At 45.2% G+C, this 18,410-nt stretch overlaps 1 protein-coding gene across 3 annotated transcripts in view; it reads right to left on the bottom strand.

The window, feature by feature from the left end:
• The window catches only part of tet3 (tet methylcytosine dioxygenase 3), a 47,827-nt gene that overhangs the window by 26,606 nt on the left and 2,811 nt on the right, over window positions 1-18,410 (bottom strand). Inside the window, exon 1 of one of the 3 annotated variants that reach the window (XM_064970827.1) lies at window positions 1,698-2,324. The exons of 1 other annotated variant lie outside the window; for it this stretch is intronic. The gene's annotated coding sequence lies outside the window, so the exon portion shown is untranslated. Of the gene's footprint in view, window positions 1-1,697; window positions 2,325-18,410 lie in introns of those variants that run through there. One more of the 3 variants, XM_064970846.1, reaches the window with a different exon arrangement.

The following is an 18,410-nucleotide window of genomic DNA, read 5'->3' as shown; positions in this document are numbered from 1 at the left end:
CCAAATAACACATTTCGTATTTTGACTTTGCCTCGGAACATCTTCAAGTCCTATTCTACAATAGCCTAAACTAAATAAGGAAGTCTTCAACATGGCACTGTGGACATGTCAGAACAGGGAGTGCAGTGGCATTGAGGCTATAGCAGGTGAAAGGCAAGCCCTGCTCTTTGCCCCAGACAGACACACGTTGATAACGCTTGATGTCCTGTGAGCTCAGACAGACTGAGCTCTATGAGGATTACACACAGTCATAATCATATCCGTACACTATGTTGTACACACGTACATACTGTATACTACACCGCCATGCACACACACCGTTTACTGCACACACTGATCCACATAAAGGTAGACTACACCATGTCAAAAGACTGCCTATACCTAGAATAGGAACTAGGCTGGTTTGTTGTTTTGAGTTATGATCCAACAGGTCTGTGTGTAATGCAGACTACATCACATCTATATTCACAGTGAGAACACAGCTCTCGTTTGTAGCTCCTACAGTTGGTTGACAGCTGAAGTGGACCAGACACCCTGCTTCCCGTAATTTAAATATATTGAAATTAGCCTTTTGAAGTGTCTAATTATTGGATGGGCCGCTTGCTCGAGCCCTTTGAATTCACCTTCTGTGCCGGGTGTCTGGTGGGGGTGTCTGCTGGGGGTGGAGGGGGGTGAACAGCCGGCCGGCGATACGTGAGAGGCCCCACGTTGCCCCATCACAGACTGATCATCAGACTGAGCTTAGATGATGGGGGGGGGGGGGGGACAGAGTGAGTAAGAGAATTGCAATATATTGAAACAGCGTGGTCACAGAACTGTACAACCCAACAACCCCCTCACATTGTTGTTGTTCATCTCCATTTCTCACAGTCGATGAACTGAGACACTTCCTCTCACATGTACAGCACCAATTGAATCGCCGGTTCCACACGCCCGGCTTAAACCCAAACACTTTAACGACACGATCATAACGACAGTTCTCATACCCAGTCAACTGGGACGTCACAGATGTATTTAGCCAAATGAGACTGTCACAAATACCTTCTCTCTCTTCATGCACACTGCGTTATACACACCGCGGCACGCTTACACCTGCGGGCACCTACCACGGTGCTTCTGACAGAGCAGACCACGTGCTCGGACAACTACTGGCGCCGTGTGAGAGCCTACTCTTTCCTGCCAGGACACACACACACACACACACACACACACACACAAACGGCACGCACCGCACAAGGCTTCCAATCCAAAACATCAACACGCCCAACCAGAGAGACTACCTAACCTGTTAGACACCCTAAACTCGGAGACTCGTCCCTTTAAACGACACACACGCAGTACGTTGCCGGCTAAACAGTCAAGCTGGTATATCCTACAACTGGACCACTACGCGTTTGTCCCCACCTCACGTCCTCACCTCCACCAGACCAGAACAGATGCCTCCAAGGTTGACAGCACAAAGTCAAAAAGGAAGGAGGGTGGGGAGACAAAGGGTGTGGGGGGCATAAAGCCTGGGAGTAGACATAAATCCAAACAGTTAGACACACGACACCCTCCCTCTCTCCTTCCTTCTACCCCCCCCCCCCTCCCCTGGCTTTCCTTTCCTGCCGTGTCTGTCGCCGAGAAAACATGGAGGAGGAACCATGAGAATAAACCCCAGAAAAGAGTAGAGAGCCCCACACAGCTTCAGTACTTACATGGGTCTAGACGTCCTGCCAGTGGAAGTGGAGAGACACAGCAGGGAGAGGAGGGGAGCATGCAATAGTGGTGCTATGAGGGGAGCCACTAGCAATGTGGTGGAGGCTTTTTTGTTGTTGTTGCGGCACACAAGCACCGACACGCACGTACACACACACGCACCGACACGCACGTACACACACACGCACACACCTCCCCCCATGGAACTCACGGCCGCTCTCTGTCCCTTCTTACAGCCGTCACTTTCTGTTTTCTCCTTTTTCCTTTCTCATTACCTCTCTCTGCTCCTCCCTTCCCTTTTCAATATCCTTTTTCTTTCTCTTACACTCACAGTCTGGTTCTACTTGCAGCCCCCACCTTCCCCTCTCTCTCTCTCTCTCTCTCTCTCTCTCTCGCTCACTCTCCCTCCCCCTCTCTCTTCTGTGTGTGCAGAGCGAGAGGCCATTATCTGAGGCACAGTGGGCACGTACGAGGGAATGGAGTAGTGTGCAGTGAGCAGAGAGAGAAAGAGAGAGCTCGGGGATGGACGCTAGCGGCAGCCCTAGAAACAGCAACACATTGCAGGAGAGCGAGAGCTGTTACCAGGCAAAGCTCTCTCTCTCTCTCTCTCTCTCCACCAGCACAATCCCTTATTGAATAGGAACACCTTGAATACATAACAGTGTGTTTCGGATAACATGATGTGTTTTAGTCTATCTAGTCATGTCTAGTCATTTGGGTCATCTAAGAGCGGAGCGGTTTCTGAGCATGTGGACGCGATGGAAACCACTAGATGCAGGCGAACGCCAATCTCAGCGGCACTTGCTGGAACATCAACAAGAAAATGAGATAAAAAAAAACAACAACATTAAAATGTCCATAAATATGTGGTTTGAAGTCGAACCGATTCAGAATCAGACGTTCTCCTGAGAGACAAGCTGTACGTCCATCTTTCTGTTTCTGTCATAGTCCGTTGGTCGTTACAAAGCCGCTGACCATCTCTCTGTTCGCCTCTCTGTCGTCTACCACAAAAAAAAAAAAACGTTAATAGTAGCGACTTCTTTACAGGTCTGTTACCTGCCTCGGCCGCTGATGTGTCGCTCAATGCGAGGTGATGCCGGGGGAAGAAGAGCAGCCTAGGACTTGTAAAGGCGAGATGAAGCATAGCGAATCTCCCACATACCAGAGGACAGCGATGGCTTGAGAGGACTTTCAAAAGGTGCCAATACGTTTCACACGCAATCGTTTCTAAAGCTTATTATCTCCTGATTAATACATACGCGAAAGAGGGAGCAAATGGATTGTATGTGATTGAGAGAAGGGGACAAAGACTACAGGACTGGAGGCTGGGGAACTGCTCAAGCAGCAGTCGATGGCCGTTTGGTAACATACAGATACACAGGGATAAAGGAAACCAGAGGGACAGTAGAGACGAGAGGAACATTGAGGGGGAGACTAAGGAGAGATGTTGAGCTACAGAAATGCAACAGTCACACACACACACACACATAACAACCTAGTAAGTTGTCTTATTCGTGTGACTTCGGCTCGAGCGAGAGAGGAGACCATGGATAAGAGAAGGACGAGGGAGCAGAGGAGCAGCGATCGAGCGGCTTGTCGCCTGACAGAGACCGTCCGCAGTGGCATGGTGCTACTAGAGACATCGACAAACGGCAACATCATTTGCACCGACGTCTACGAGGACAGAAGTGATTCCGCTCTCTCTCCTTCTCCATGGCGTGCCTGCTTTCCCTCTGCTCCCATCCGGGCCGGTCGGTCACTCTGTCCCGCCAATGTTCTCCCAACGTTATCCCCTCACCATTGCTTCAGCTTTAGCACCACCATTGCTAGCTCACTCCACATGCTACCCCTCTGACCGCCCTTCTCTGCTCCTTCTCTTCTCTCTGTCTCCTCTCTCTATCTGGAATCAGATTTATCAAAGAAGGGGAGGGGGGGGAACATGGCCGACGTCACGTCTCTCCTCCGTGCAGTTGAGATCCTTGTCAGCTCCTGCACAGTATCGTTTTATTATTATGAATGAGCATGTGGACTCTGCGCATTGGCTGGATTTATTTGAGTAATCTCTCTTTCACTCTCTCTTTTTTCCGCTCACACTTTCTCTGTCGTTTTCTGTCCATTCCCTTCCATCGCTCCAGGTTCATGGCAGACAGTGTCACTCCAACCTTGTCGGAGGCTTTCGTTGTCTGGCCCTGTGACTCACACAGTCCTCCACCAGCGCTGCCTGGCATTCACACACACCGCACGCGTGCGCACGAGCAACCCAAAGACAAACACGGCACAACCCAAGCTGGTGCCTAGTAGTAAAGGGAAGTGTGTTGTGTCACATGTCCAGGAAGCACCAATGAGAGAGAGAGAGAGAGAGAGGGAGAGAGAGAGAGAGAGAGAGAGAGAGAGAGAGAGAGAGAGCTAGTGAAAGCATGTAGTTATGACATAACTGTTACATCATCAGAACCCGCCCGGCTGCCCCGCCTCGCACAGGCTGGACTTAAGTCTCATATGACACCGTGTGTAGACCCCCCCCCCCTCTTACCCCAATACACACACACACACTCTCATTCATTCACCCTCCTGACTAGCGCTCGCTCTCTCCTGCTGTGCAGTGACACAGCATTTCTCGCTCTTAGAACCAACTAAACCGTCTCCGTTCAGCGTAACACACTCATTTGCTCAACGCCAACAAGAGAGTGCATGAATTTGATAAGCCCCAACCAATATCTAAAAGGCTGTTCTGGCCATGTCATATAGACAGTTCAAACAGAGTAGGATGATCCAAATGCTTTTAAGCAACTAGCGGGCCAATCACAGGAGGTTGGCAGCACCTTCATTGGGAAGGGCGGGCTGGTGGTAACGGCTGGAGCAGAAACAGTGGAATAGTATCAAATACATCAAACACACGGTTTCCATATATTTGATGCCATTCCATTTACTCCGTTCCAGCCATTAATGTGAGCCGTCCTCCCCTCAGCAGCCTCCACTGGCCAATATGGGGTCCTGTGTGGCTCAGTCGGTAGAGCATGGTGCTTGCAACGCCAAGCGTCGTGGGTTCGTTTCCCACTGGGGCCACCCATATGCAAAAATAGTGGCCCCAGCCGACTTGTAAGTCGCTTTTCTGCTAAATGGGATATATTTTTATATTTAATATATAGATGCTTTCTGCTAGTAGCAGACGACACTTGTCAGAACTATACTGTTTTTTAAAATACATTTTCTCTCACATTTTTTGAAGCTAACATTTTCATACAAATAATATCTTCCCAGATATAAACAAATCTCTATTATGGTAACACTGGGGGAGTTTTAGGTTAGTGCTACTGTTCTGTGATACACCACCTGGGATGAGCAGACCAGCAACCATCACAGCTCAGACAACAGACTCACTTATCTAGTGTGTCTAGACCCCCCCTGACGAGCCCTATAGGCCCTTGTAGTCTTCACCTCAGTACGTCAGAGCCACACCAAAGTTGATGGCCCTGTCCATGTGTGGACTCATAAAGGGCCAGTTTACCGGACACAGATTAAGCCTAGTTCTGGAAACACAAAAAGAATTTGATGTAAAATCTCCCATTGAGTTTGTTTCTAGTCCTGGACACTAAAATAATGTGATGTAAAATCTCCCATTGAGTTTGTTTCTAGTCCTGGACACTAAAATAATTTAATGTAAAATCTCCCATTGAGTTTGTAACTAGTCCAGGACAAGGCTTAATCTGTCCCCGGTAAACTGACCCTTTATGTATAGGACGAGATAAACTAACATCCACTCCTGTCAAAGTTAAATGTGAAAAATGATTTTAACTTAAAACGACCCACGATGATATAAATCTATACACATATTAGCCCTATATTGTAACCATATGTTCCATCAGACTCAAATGAGACTATTTTACTCCCAAATGGCAGGAACTATTGTTCTGTGATCTCCTCAGCAATACACCAGAGAGAGGGGTCCTTATGTCTCAACCACCTGCAGACACAACTGTCACGTGTACTTTGAACTCCTTCAGGCAAACCCCTGACTACCTTGTGTTCCCTAGACCCAAACCGCCAGACAGTCACAACAACTGAAGTACTGCCAAAGCCCTGACAGACATAACACTATTTTGTTTCCAACCGTAAAGAACACAACTAGCACATAGACAACTCTCAAGCATTACAGAAATGAGCAAAAGTGAGTGCTCTGCTCTCAAAACACTGCAGGGTACCCACTCTGCAAAAACTGGTCGAATCAACATTGTTTCCACGTCATTTCAACCAAAAAATATAATGTGAGGATGTTGAATCAACGTGGGGAAATAATTGGATATGGAAAAAGTCATCACCGTAAGGGAATTGAGTCTTTTTTTTCGCCCCAACTTTTGCTAAATCCAATGACATGGTGAAATGTTTTGTCGATTTTACGTTGAATTCACGTTAGTTGACAACTCAACCAAATGTAAGTCAAAACTAGTCGTTGAACTGACGTCCATAGCAACAAGTGGTCAGCTGATGTACTAGCGAATAATAACAAGACAGTGCTGGTTTAATGAGGGGGCCTAAAGAAGGAGAATGTGATGATTTAAAAAAACAAAAGGGCAATTCAACACTTACGGTAGGAGTATGAGGTGGGCGGTATGTGGTAACTCAGAAATGAAATAATTATCTGACTAGTTCTCAGATTTATCAGTAGATGTGATTCCACATCTCAACTCTCTCTCTCTCTCACAAAGCATTTCTACTGGCCTTGTAGGAGTGATGACAGAATAGAGTGAGTGCAGCTGGGGCCGTGTGTTGGGTTCACCTCTTTCTACCATGACTAAGACAAACTGACTCATCTTTTCCTTGAAACAGTCACCCACACACACTGACAAAGAAAACACACACCCCCTCACACACAAATCAACACATGTACGCTTTTACTGTATCAAGAAGGCACAGGTGGTGGGTGAAACTCAAAGAATGTATGATTTATTTCTACAGGGTACAGAGGAATCCAGCTCTCAGTGTTGGGGAAACAGCAAATATAAGACAGCATGTAAGCCTAGTGGCTGATGCAACTACGCTCAACCCTCTCACCTTATTTGTAGGGAAGCTTGTGTCAGAACATACCATATGTCTTAAGTCACATCTTCTAAAACAACAGAGAGGTCTAGGGCGTGTACAGTGCAAGTCTTCTAAGGAGTAACATAGCCTAGACCAAATACCATCAATAGATTAGAAGGTCCAGCCACCCAAATTAGCTCATTGCTCGAGGTTCCTGACAGAGACCAACCCCCAACCTAATGTTTTCCTGTCAGTCCCTGACCCCATCCCTCCATCCCCCGACCCACGTTACACACCCTACTCCCTTCCAGCCTCATGCCATCAAGGTCATCTGTTCTGATAGACACTTCATGTAACACACACACAGAGAGAGACGCACACAGGCAGAGATACACACAGGCAAACGCCTGGGGAGCACACGCAAACTGGGGAGAACACGCAAACTGGGGAGCACACGCAAACTGGGGAGCACACGCAAACTGGGGAGAACACGCAAACTGGGGAACACACGCAAACTGGGGAGCACATGCAAACTGGGGAGCACACGCAAACTGGGGAGAACACACAAACTGGGGAGAACACGCAAACTGGGGAGAACACGCAAACTGGGGAGAACACGCAAACTGGGGAGCACACGCAAACTGGGGAGAACACGCAAACTGGGGAGCACACGCAAACTGTGGAGAACACGCAAACTAGGGAGAACACGCAAACTGGGGAGAACACGCAAACTGGGGAGAACACGCAAACTGGGGAGCACACGCAAACTGGGGAGAACACGCAAACTGGGGAGAACACTGGGGAGCACAAACTGGGGGGAGAACACGCAAACTGGGGGGAGAACACGCAAACTGCAAACTGGGGAGAACACGCAAACTGGGGAGAACACGCAAACTGTGGAGAACACGCAAACTAGGGAGAACACGCAAACTGGGGAGAACACGCAAACTGGGGAGAACACGCTAACTGGGGAGAACACGCAAACTGGGGAGCACACGCAAACTGGGGGGCATACGCAAACTGTGCAAACTGGGGAGAACATGCAAACTGGGGAGAACATGCAAACTGGGGAGAACATGCAAACTGGGGAGAACATGCAAACTGGGGAGAACATGCAAACTGGGGAGAACATGCAAACTGGGGAGAACATGCAAACTGGGGAGCACACGCAAACTGGGGAGAACATGCAAACTGGGGAGAACATGCAAACTGGGGAGAACATGCAAACTGGGGAGCACACGCAAAGGCTCTCTGCGGATTACAGGCTGTCTGGCTTGTGTAACACACTGTTACATCCTCAACAACTACTGTGATTATTATTATTTGACCCTGCTGGTCATCTATGAACATTTGACCATCTTGGCCATGTTCTGTTATAATCTCCACCCGGCACAGCCAGAAGAAGACTGGCCGTCCCTCATAGTCTGGTTCCTCTCTAGGATCCTTCCTAGGTTCTGGCCTTTCTAGAGAGTTTTTCCTAGCCACTGTGCTTCTACACCTGCATTGCTTATTGTTTGGTGTTTTAGGCTGGGTTTCTGGACAGCACTTTGTGACATCAGCTGATGTAAGAAGGGCTATATAAATACATTTGATTAATTGATTGATTGATTGTGCTCTCACTCACACGCATACAATGACTGAAGGTGGTCCCAAGTGGCTCAGTTAGTGGAGAATGGCGCCTGCAACGGCAGGGTTGTGGGTCCGATTCCCACAGTGGATCAGTATGAAGAAAGAAAATAAAGTATGAAAATGTACACACTCAGTACTGTAAGTTGCTCTGGATGGGACCTTCTGCTAAATGGCTCAAATGTAAACAAGGGTCATTGGGTGTGTTGGTGAGGGTGAATGACAGGGGCTGAGTGGATCTGGAAGTGCAGCATAGAATACAGATATCTGAGAATCTATCCTCATCGTTCTGCTCACTCCTTCTTTTCCTTCCTTTGTATTATTTTATCTCACACTCTACACTCTCAGAAAAAAAAGAGTTACCTTTTAGGCAGGGTTTCTGGACCCATGTGCATTGGGGTGCGTAACCTGATTAGGACGTCCACCCACAGTGCTCAGAATGACAGGAATCACATTTACATTATGGTCATTCATATTCACAGAACATGCAAATTGAGGATGAAACGATGTGCCGGGCCCTTCTTACCGAATCCTGATGTGCACTTTGAATATGTTAGAATAACAATCCACGTTTACTTTTCCTCAGCCAACAAGATGAGTAATGAACAGCAGAATCACTAGCCTATGTCAATCTACTATCACCCATAGCAGAAAAGCATACCTATTCCATTGGTCAGCTTGTCAGGATAGAAAAGGTCTATTCCAAACTGACTCTGGAACAGTTGTGGGACGATAGATCCCAAATTCATACAACTAGGCTACATAAGAATTTTAAAAACGTTAAAAGGAAGTCAGATGCAACAGATCAGAACTTTTAGCTTAAAATGTTGACTATTATGCTCAACAATGCACACAAGGCAGCAAGCAGTTTCCTCGGGAGAGTTTGTTCCATAATGCAATTAGCAGGAAAACACAGTTGTCCAAAAGGGCACGGCACATGCGAGCTGTTTCATGTCAAGTTAAATCAAATCAAATTTTATTTGTCACATACACATGGTTAGCAGATGTTAATGCGAGTGTAGCGAAATGCTTGTGCTTCTAGTTCCGACAATGCAGTAATAACCAACGAGTAATCTAACCTAACAATTCCAAAACTACTGTCTTATACACACAAGTGTAAAGGGATAAAGAATATGTACATAAAGATACATGAATGAGTGATGGTGCAGAGCGGCATAGGGAAGATGCAGTAGATGGTATGTGACAGAGAGGTACATACCAATTTGAAATGTAGAAAGAGGTGAGATCTAATAGGCAGAAACTAGCATGGGTTGTGTCTTTGGCTACTGGACAATGAAAGAAAGTTGATATAAAATAATTGCCTCCACAAATATGGTCTGATTTTGGCTCGGCTACTTTGAAGCAAGGTAAGACATGCCTCATCATTTTTTTCAGGTTTCAAACAATTAAGTATATTTTTTCAAAATGCATACTGCTTCCAGCTCATTGCAAAGTGGCGTGTGACGCGCTGATGAAGCTGCCTTCCGTTGCCTCAGCGTTGGCTGTTTGCGATGCTTTAGCAGCGGCTCTCGCGCTGTCTGACAGATGTTTAGCTCAAAGGCTCTGTATCTGTATGCTGTTCACGTGTGATAAGTAAAATACATTGCAAATATACGCTACACGCCGCATTTTAATTCCACAAGATTATGCTAAATTAACCTATAGACCGATAAATATGACCAGTCAAATGCATTCCAATCGACTGTTATGTCCATCAATGAATAGGGGGGGGGGACATTAATTTGCAATATTTTTCTTCTTCTCCCAGACAATTGGCCAGCGGCAATTTTATTTTAGTGGCTTTTCAAAACAAACAAAAACATTGCCCAAAAGACAGCTAATACCGGTTAATGGAAAACACTGAAGTTTTTACTATTTCTCTGTCTTTCTCCATCCGTTTCTTCTTTCTTTCTTTCTCTCTTTTTTTATTTAACTCTGTCCCTGTCCTCTCCTCTGTGTTGTCCTTGACCTGTGAGCTCCTCCTCTGCTCTGGGCAGGGACAGAGAGGTACGGAGATGGGGACAGGGAGAAGGACAGAGAGGTACGGAGAGGGGGACAGGGAGAAGGGGAGAGGGGACAGGGAGAAGGACAGAGAGGGGGACAGAGAGAGGGATAGAGCAGGACAGAGAGAGGGACAGGGAATGACAGACAGATGGACAGGGAAGGACAGACAGATGGACACAGAGAGGGAGAGGGACAGAGATATGGACAGACAGGGGGGACAGAGAGCGACAGACAGATAGACAGAGAGGAACAGGGAAGTGTAGGGTATCCACTGTGTCATAGCTCCTGACTCTGCCCTTCCTGACACATGGCATGTGCAAGTCAGCACGCACACACACACACAGCCCAGCTGGGAGGGAGAGGTCTGCCTGCCTGCCCCACTACACCACTCCTCACAAAGAGAAGGGGAGAAAGGAGGAGAGGAGGGAGGAAAAGGGAGGGGGCGGAGCCACCAAAAGCACTCCAGCACCAGCAGAGGGGGAGGAAAGTGAAGGAGGAATAGTGGTTTTGAAAGACTGGTCTTTGTGGGAAAGACTTGGGACTGAACGAAAAAATAGAGGGAAATATGAGGAGGCAAGGAATGGGTGGAGAGAAGATGGTGGAGGGGGGGGTTTAAAGTAGTAGTGGAAATAATACCCGTACATACTGTAGTTGGCAAAGACAGTAGAATTGATAGCAGATGATGTCACTAGCATGATGAGGTTATACTGTTTAAATCAGTACTAACTTTCAGATGGAACACTTTGGGGAGGAATGTGACTACGGTGCAACAACATAACACCTAGGGGGAGGGCTACACTGTGAGAGAGAGAGAGAGAGAGAGAGAGAGAGAGAGAGAGAGAGGGGGGGAGGGCTACACTGTGAGAGAGAGAGAGAGAGAGAGAGAGAGAGAGAGAGAGAGAGAGAGAGAGAGAGAGAGAGAGGGGGGAGAGAGAGAGAGAGGGGGGAGATAGAGAGAGAGAGAGAGAGAGGGAGGAGAGATAAAGAGAAGGCGAGAGAGAGAGAGAGAGAGAGAGAGAGAGAGAGAGGGGGAGGGGGAGAGAGAGAGAGGGGGGGAGAGAGAGAGAGGGGGGGAGATAGAGAGAGAGAGAGAGAGAGAGAGAGAGAGGGGGGGGGATAGAGAGAAGGCGAGAGAGAGAGAGAGAGAGAGAGAGAGAGAGAGAGAGAGAGAGAGAGAGAGAGGGAGAAAAATGTATAGATAAAAGGGAAGAATCGGGTGAGAACCTTCCCCAGCCCCTGCACGGCGGCGTGCCGCTAACGTTAGTCGCCCCATATGTTCAAGTCAAGTGCAGCCCGTTTTAAAAGGTCCAGCGATCTCCTTGCCTGTCGCGCTGCAGAGAAGCTATAGCATCAATCGCCTTGCTCTGTGTCATGCTTTACATCAACTCCCACATACCCTACATATCCAATAACCATTACGTTTGTTGTAAACAAACATTTTCAAGCCACTTGAGGCCCTAATGTATCGCCTATAAGTTTGTAGCCTACACTCGTAGAAGAAAAAAAAGTGCTATCTAGAACCTTAAAGGGTTCTTCTGCTGTCCCCATACGAGAACCTTTTGAAGAACCCATTTAGTTCCAGGTAGAACCTTTTTAGTTCCATGTATAACCCTTTCCACAGAGGGTTCAACATGGAACCCAAAAGATTTCTACCTGAAACCCAAACGTGTTCCACCTGGAACCAAAAAAGGTACTCCTTTGGGGAAAGTTGAAGAACCCTTTTGGACCCCACTATACAGAGTTGGTTCCTGTGTACTACTGTACTATACAGAGTTGGTTCCTGTGTACTACTGTACTATACAGAGTTGGTTCCTGTGTACTACTGTACTATACAGAGTTGGTTCCTGTGTACTACTGTACTACACAGAGTTGGTTCCTGTGTACTACTGTACTACACAGAGTTGGTTCCTGTGTACTACTGTACTATACAGAGTTGGTTCCTGTGTACTACAGTACTATACAGAGTTGGTTCCTGTGTACTACACAGAGTTGGTTCCTGTGTACTACACAGAGTTGGTTCCTGTGTACTACTGTACTATACAGAGTTGGTTCCTGTGTACTACAGTACTATACAGAGTTGGTTCCTGTGTACTACACAGAGTTGGTTCCTGTGTACTACACAGAGTTGGTTCCTGTGTACTACACAGAGTTGGTTCCTGTGTACTACTGTACTATACAGAGTTGGTTCCTGTGTACTACTGTACTATACAGAGTTGGTTCCTGTGTACTACTGTACTATACAGAGTTGGTTCCTGTGTACTACTGTACTATACAGAGTTGGTTCCTGTGTACTACACAGAGTTGGTTCCTGTGTACTACACAGAGTTGGTTCCTGTGTACTACTGTACTATACAGAGTTGGTTCCTGTGTACTACTGTACTATACAGAGTTGGTTCCTGTGTACTACTGTACTATACAGAGTTGGTTCCTGTGTACTACTGTACTATACAGAGTTGGTTCCTGTACTACTGTACTATACTGTACTATACAGAGTTGGTTCCTGTGTACTACTGTACTATACAGAGTTGGTTCCTGTGTACTACTGTACTATACAGAGTTGGTTCCTGTGTACTACTGTACTATACAGAGTTGGTTCCTGTGTACTACTGTACTATACAGAGTTGGTTCCTGTGTACTACTGTACTATACAGAGTTGGTTCCTGTGTACTACTGTACTATACAGAGTTGGTTCCTGTGTACTACTGTACTATACAGAGTTGGTTCCTGTGTACTACTGTACTATACAGAGTTGGTTCCTGTGTAGTACTGTACAGAGTTGGTTCCTGTGTAGTACTATTCAGAGTTGGTTCCTGTGTACTACTGTACTATACAGAGTTGGTTCCTGTGTACTACTGTACTATACAGAGTTGGTTCCTGTGTACTACTGTCATATACAGAGTTGGTTCCTGTGTACTACTGTACTATACAGAGTTGGTTCCTGTGTACTACACAGAGTTGGTTCCTGTGTACTACTGTACTATACAGAGTTGGTTCCTGTGTACTACTGTACTATACAGAGTTGGTTCCTGTGTACTACTGTACTATACAGAGTTGGTTCCTGTGTACTACTGTACTATACAGAGTTGGTTCCTGTGTACTACTGTACTATACAGAGTTGGTTCCTGTGTACTACTGTACTATACAGAGTTGGTTCCTGTGTACTACTGAACTATACAGAGTTGGTTCCTGTGTACTACTGTACTATACAGAGTTGGTTCCTGTGTACTACTGTACTATACAGAGTTGGTTCCTGTGTACTACTGTACTATACAGAGTTGGTTCCTGTGTACTACTGTACTATACAGAGTTGGTTCCTGTGTACTACTGTACTATACAGAGTTGGTTCCTGTGTACTACTGTACTATACAGAGTTGGTTCCTGTGTACTACTGTACTATACAGAGTTGGTTCCTGTGTACTACTGTACTATACAGAGTTGGTTCTTGTGTACTACTGTACTATACAGAGTTGGTTCTTGTGTACTACTGTACTATACAGAGTTGGTTCCTGTGTACTACTGTACTATACAGAGTTGGTTCCTGTGTACTACTGTACTATTCAGAGTTGGTTCCTGTGTACTACTGTACTATACAGAGTTGGTTCCTGTGTACTACTGTACTATACAGAGTTGGTTCCTGTGTAATACTGTACTATACATAGTTGGTTCCTGTGTACTACTGTACTATACAGAGTTGGTTCCTGTGTAGTACTGTACTATACAGAGTTGGTTCCTGTGTAGTACTGTACTATACAGAGTTGGTTCCTGTGTACTATACAGAGTTGGTTCCTGTGTACTACTGTACTATACAGAGTTGGTTCCTGTGTACTACTGTACTATACAGAGTTGGTTCCTGTGTACTACTGTACTATTCAGAGTTGGTTCCTGTGTACTACTGTACTATACAGAGTCGGTTCCTGTGTACTACTGTACTATACAGAGTTGGTTCCTGTGTACTACTGTACTATACAGAGTTGGTTCCTGTGTACTACTGTACTATACAGAGTTGGTTCCTGTGTACTACTGTACTATACAGAGTTGGTTCCTGTGTACTACTGTACTATACAGAGTTGGTTCCTGTGTACTACTGTACTATTCAGAGTTGGTTCCTGTGTACTACTGTACTATTCAGAGTTGGTTCCTGTGTACTACTGTACTATACAGAGTTGGTTCCTGTGTACTACTGTACTATACAGAGTTGGTTCCTGTGTACTACACAGAGTTGGTTCCTGTGTACTACTGTACTATACAGAGTTGGTTCCTGTGTACTACTGTACTATACAGAGTTGGTTCCTGTGTACTACTGTACTATACAGAGTTGGTTCCTGTGTACTACTGTACTATACAGAGTTGGTTCCTGTGTACTACTGTACTATACAGAGTTGGTTCCCAGTCTCCGAGAGAGAGAGCAGCCAGCAGAGAGGTGAGAATTTAAGACATGACACAACAGCCTCCTCCTCCTCCCTCCATTCATTTTTCATTAACCGTGGCAGGCAGCGGTGCTCGACCGCTGAGCCATTCTGTCCTCCAGGAGAAACCAGACGCCATCCGGCACGGACGAGAGCCACAACACTTCAACCACACAGGGCACCGCCAATGATCCATGCCAGGACTTAAGCCAAGCCACGGGCACTCAGTCAGCCCCACAGACAGGACCTATGAGTGGGAAGAAACATGACTGGGAACTGGGATGAGCGTCTGTTAGAGAGCATTAATTACAAAAGACACATTACAAGAGAGTTGCTGATGACAGTCAATCCCTTCTTGACATTTGAGTGGTCCCTGGAGTCTGCATCAGGGGAGGTGAATTAGTGGGTGAATGCAGAACATGAATCAAAATGTCATTTCGGATCCCATTGGGGCTCAATATGTTTCCTGCACATCTTGGTTGGTGAGTAATACGGGGAGACAGTCGCTTGATTTGAAGTGGTTGGCATAACGGTTTGACGATTTCTGAGTAATAATTCCAGAATATGCATAACGGTTTGACGTAACCTATGGGAAAGTAATCACGAGGAAAGATTGTTCGTTGTGCTCGACAAGTTTGGTTCTTAAGACGTTGCGAGCTGTCATCTATAGGACACAAGTGCATTGAGACTCATAACGGAAAGCACTGAGACTTGGTCAATCACATTCAACAATCGGCTCCATTTGAGTTCAATTCCTCTACACGGGGGCCCTATAAAACCCCACCTCCTCAATCCAACAATCAGCAGATGGACATTTGGCAACAGGCATCATGACCATGATTACGTTTCCATGCACAGTAATAATTCGATATTAAACTGATTTTGGCAGTAGGCAGATGATGCAATAGTCATGCAAACAACTTACTCTGCTTATCTAAAATCGGCGTCAGGTCAAAGTCGAAGTAAGCATACGCTGATTAAAACACCTGGTTTCCTGAGCCATCTTTCAAATGTTAGCACGTGTTATGTGTTAGCACCAGCCGAGAGAGGCTCCCTCTTTTGCGCGAATCAAGTGAGTTCAGAACAACTTAATGAATGAAGTGAGTTGAGAACAACTGAATGAATGAAGTGAGTTCAGAACAACTGAATGAATGAAGTGAGTTCAGAACAACTGAATGAATGAAGTGAGTTCAGAACAACTGAATGTATGAAGTGAGTTCAGAACAACTGAATGAATGAAGTGAGTTCAGAACAACTGAATGAATGAAGTGAGTTCAGAACAACTGAATGAATGAAGTGAGTTCAGAACAACTGAATGTATGAAGTGAGTTCAGAACAACTGAATGAATGAAGTGAGTTCAGAACAACTGAATGGATGAAGTGAGTTCAGAACAACTGAATGGATGAAGTGAGTTCAGAACAACTGAATGAATGAAGTGAGTTCAGAACAACTGAATGAATGAAGTGAGTTCAGAACAACTGAATGGATGAAGTGAGTTCAGAACAACTGAATGAATGAAGTGAGTTCAGAACAACTGAATGAATGAAGTGAGTTCAGAACAACTGAATGTATGAAGTGAGTTCAGAACAACTGAATGAATGAAGTGAGTTCAGAACAACTGAATGAATGAAGTGAGTTCAGAACAACTGAATGAATGAAGTGAGTTCAGAACAACTGAATGTATGAAGTGAGTTCAGAACAACTGAATGAATGAAGTGAGTTCAGAACAACTGAATGAATGAAGTGAGTTCAGAACAACTGAATGGATGAAGTGAGTTCAGAACAACTGAATGAATGAAGTGAGTTCAGAACAACTGAATGAATGAAGTGAGTTCAGAACAACTGAATGTATGAAGTGAGTTCAGAACAACTGAATGAATGAAGTGAGTTCAGAACAACTGAATGAATGAAGTGAGTTCAGAACAACTGAATGAATGAAGTGAGTTCAGAACAACTGAATCTATGCAACTTAGCAGTCGTTTTCACATACAAACTTTATATGTCCGAACTCAGAATCAAAAATAACATGGTCGCTGTGGTGGAGCGATTTCTTGCATTTATCAGAATCCCATCAGGTAGCCTGATTTCAGATATGTCCATGTAAACAGGATTATTGGGGAAATAGATTATTATCATTTTTTTATTGAACTATTATATTAATCTGACTATCCACAGTAATCGCATCATTGTGTGCCTGTAACCGTATTCAGTGACAGGTCAACAACAACAAAAAATGACGCCCCCCCCCCCACACACACACACACGCAACCCATCTCATCACAGTTCAAATTACAGTGATGTCATCTGCCACTCACTGTTACCACATAAACGAGGTCACGGTTAACCCTTTCTAATCTAATCAAGGGTGGGGATTCCACAACATGGCTGTGTTCCAAATGACACCTTATTGCTTATATAGCTAGTGTTTGACTAGGGCCCATAGGAGTAGGTTGTCATTTAGGACACAGTACATTTCAACCAAACCTGCTAGCGCTGTACTTTCCATTTGTAATCAGAAACACAATGACTAATTCATGTCTTTGCTCCATCTACCTTTCCGGTAACCAGTCTACATGTATCTGCAGATGGTGCAAGTGCACATTTGATGATAGAAAATGAAATAACTGCGTATGAAGAGAAGAGAAATCACGCCAGCACAGTCTGTTGTAACCGCTCATGTTGCTCTTGTGTTTCCTGAAGAGATACTACAAAGACCAGTAACCCTTCTAGAGCTGAAACTAAATGTTAAAAAACAGCAGTGTATACTTAAAATGTATACATTATATGTACAGTTGAAGTCGGAAGTTTACATACACCTAAGCCAAATACATTTATACTCAGTTTTTCACAATTCCTGACATTTAATACTAGTACAAATTCCCTGTCTTAGGTCAGTTAGGATCACCACTTTTTTTTAAGAATGTGAAATGTCAGAATAATAGTAGAGAGAATGATTTATTTCAGCTTTTATTTCTTTCATCACATTCCCAGTGGGTCAGAAGTTTACATACACTCAATTTTATATTTCGTAGCATTGCCTTTCAATTGTTTAACTTGGGTCAAACGTTTCGGGTAGCCCTCCACAAGCTTCCCACAATAAGTTGGGTGACTTTTGGCCCATTCCTCCCGACAGAGCTGGTGTAACTGAGTCAGGTTTGTAGGCCTCCTTGCTCGCACACGCTTTTTCAGTTCTGCCCACAAATGTTCTATAGGATTGAGGTCAGGGCTTTGTGATGGCCATTCCAATACCTGGACTTTGTTGTCCTTAAGCCATTTTGCCACAACTTTGGAAGTATGCTTGGGGTCAATATTCATTTGGAAAACCCATTTGCGACCAAGCTTTAACTTCCTGACTGATGTCTTGAGATGTTGCTTCAATATATCCACATAATTTTCCTTTCTCATGATGCCATCTATTTTATGAAGTGCACCAGACCCTCTTGCAGCAAAGCACCCCCACAACATGATGCTGCCACCCCTGTGCTTCTTCCTTGCTGAGCGGCCTTTCAGTTTATGTCGATATAGGCACGGTCAACTTAGTGTATGTAAACTTCTGACCCACTGGAATTGTGATACAGTGAATTATAAGTGAAATAATCTGTCTGTAAACAATTGGTGGAAAAATTACTTGTGTCACGCACAAAGTAGAAGTCCGAAAT

The sequence above is a fragment of the Oncorhynchus masou genome, chromosome 1, assembly GCF_036934945.1.
Source record: "Oncorhynchus masou masou isolate Uvic2021 chromosome 1, UVic_Omas_1.1, whole genome shotgun sequence".
Classification (NCBI taxonomy): domain Eukaryota; kingdom Metazoa; phylum Chordata; class Actinopteri; order Salmoniformes; family Salmonidae; genus Oncorhynchus; species Oncorhynchus masou.
This window is presented reverse-complemented; position numbering and strand designations above follow the sequence as displayed.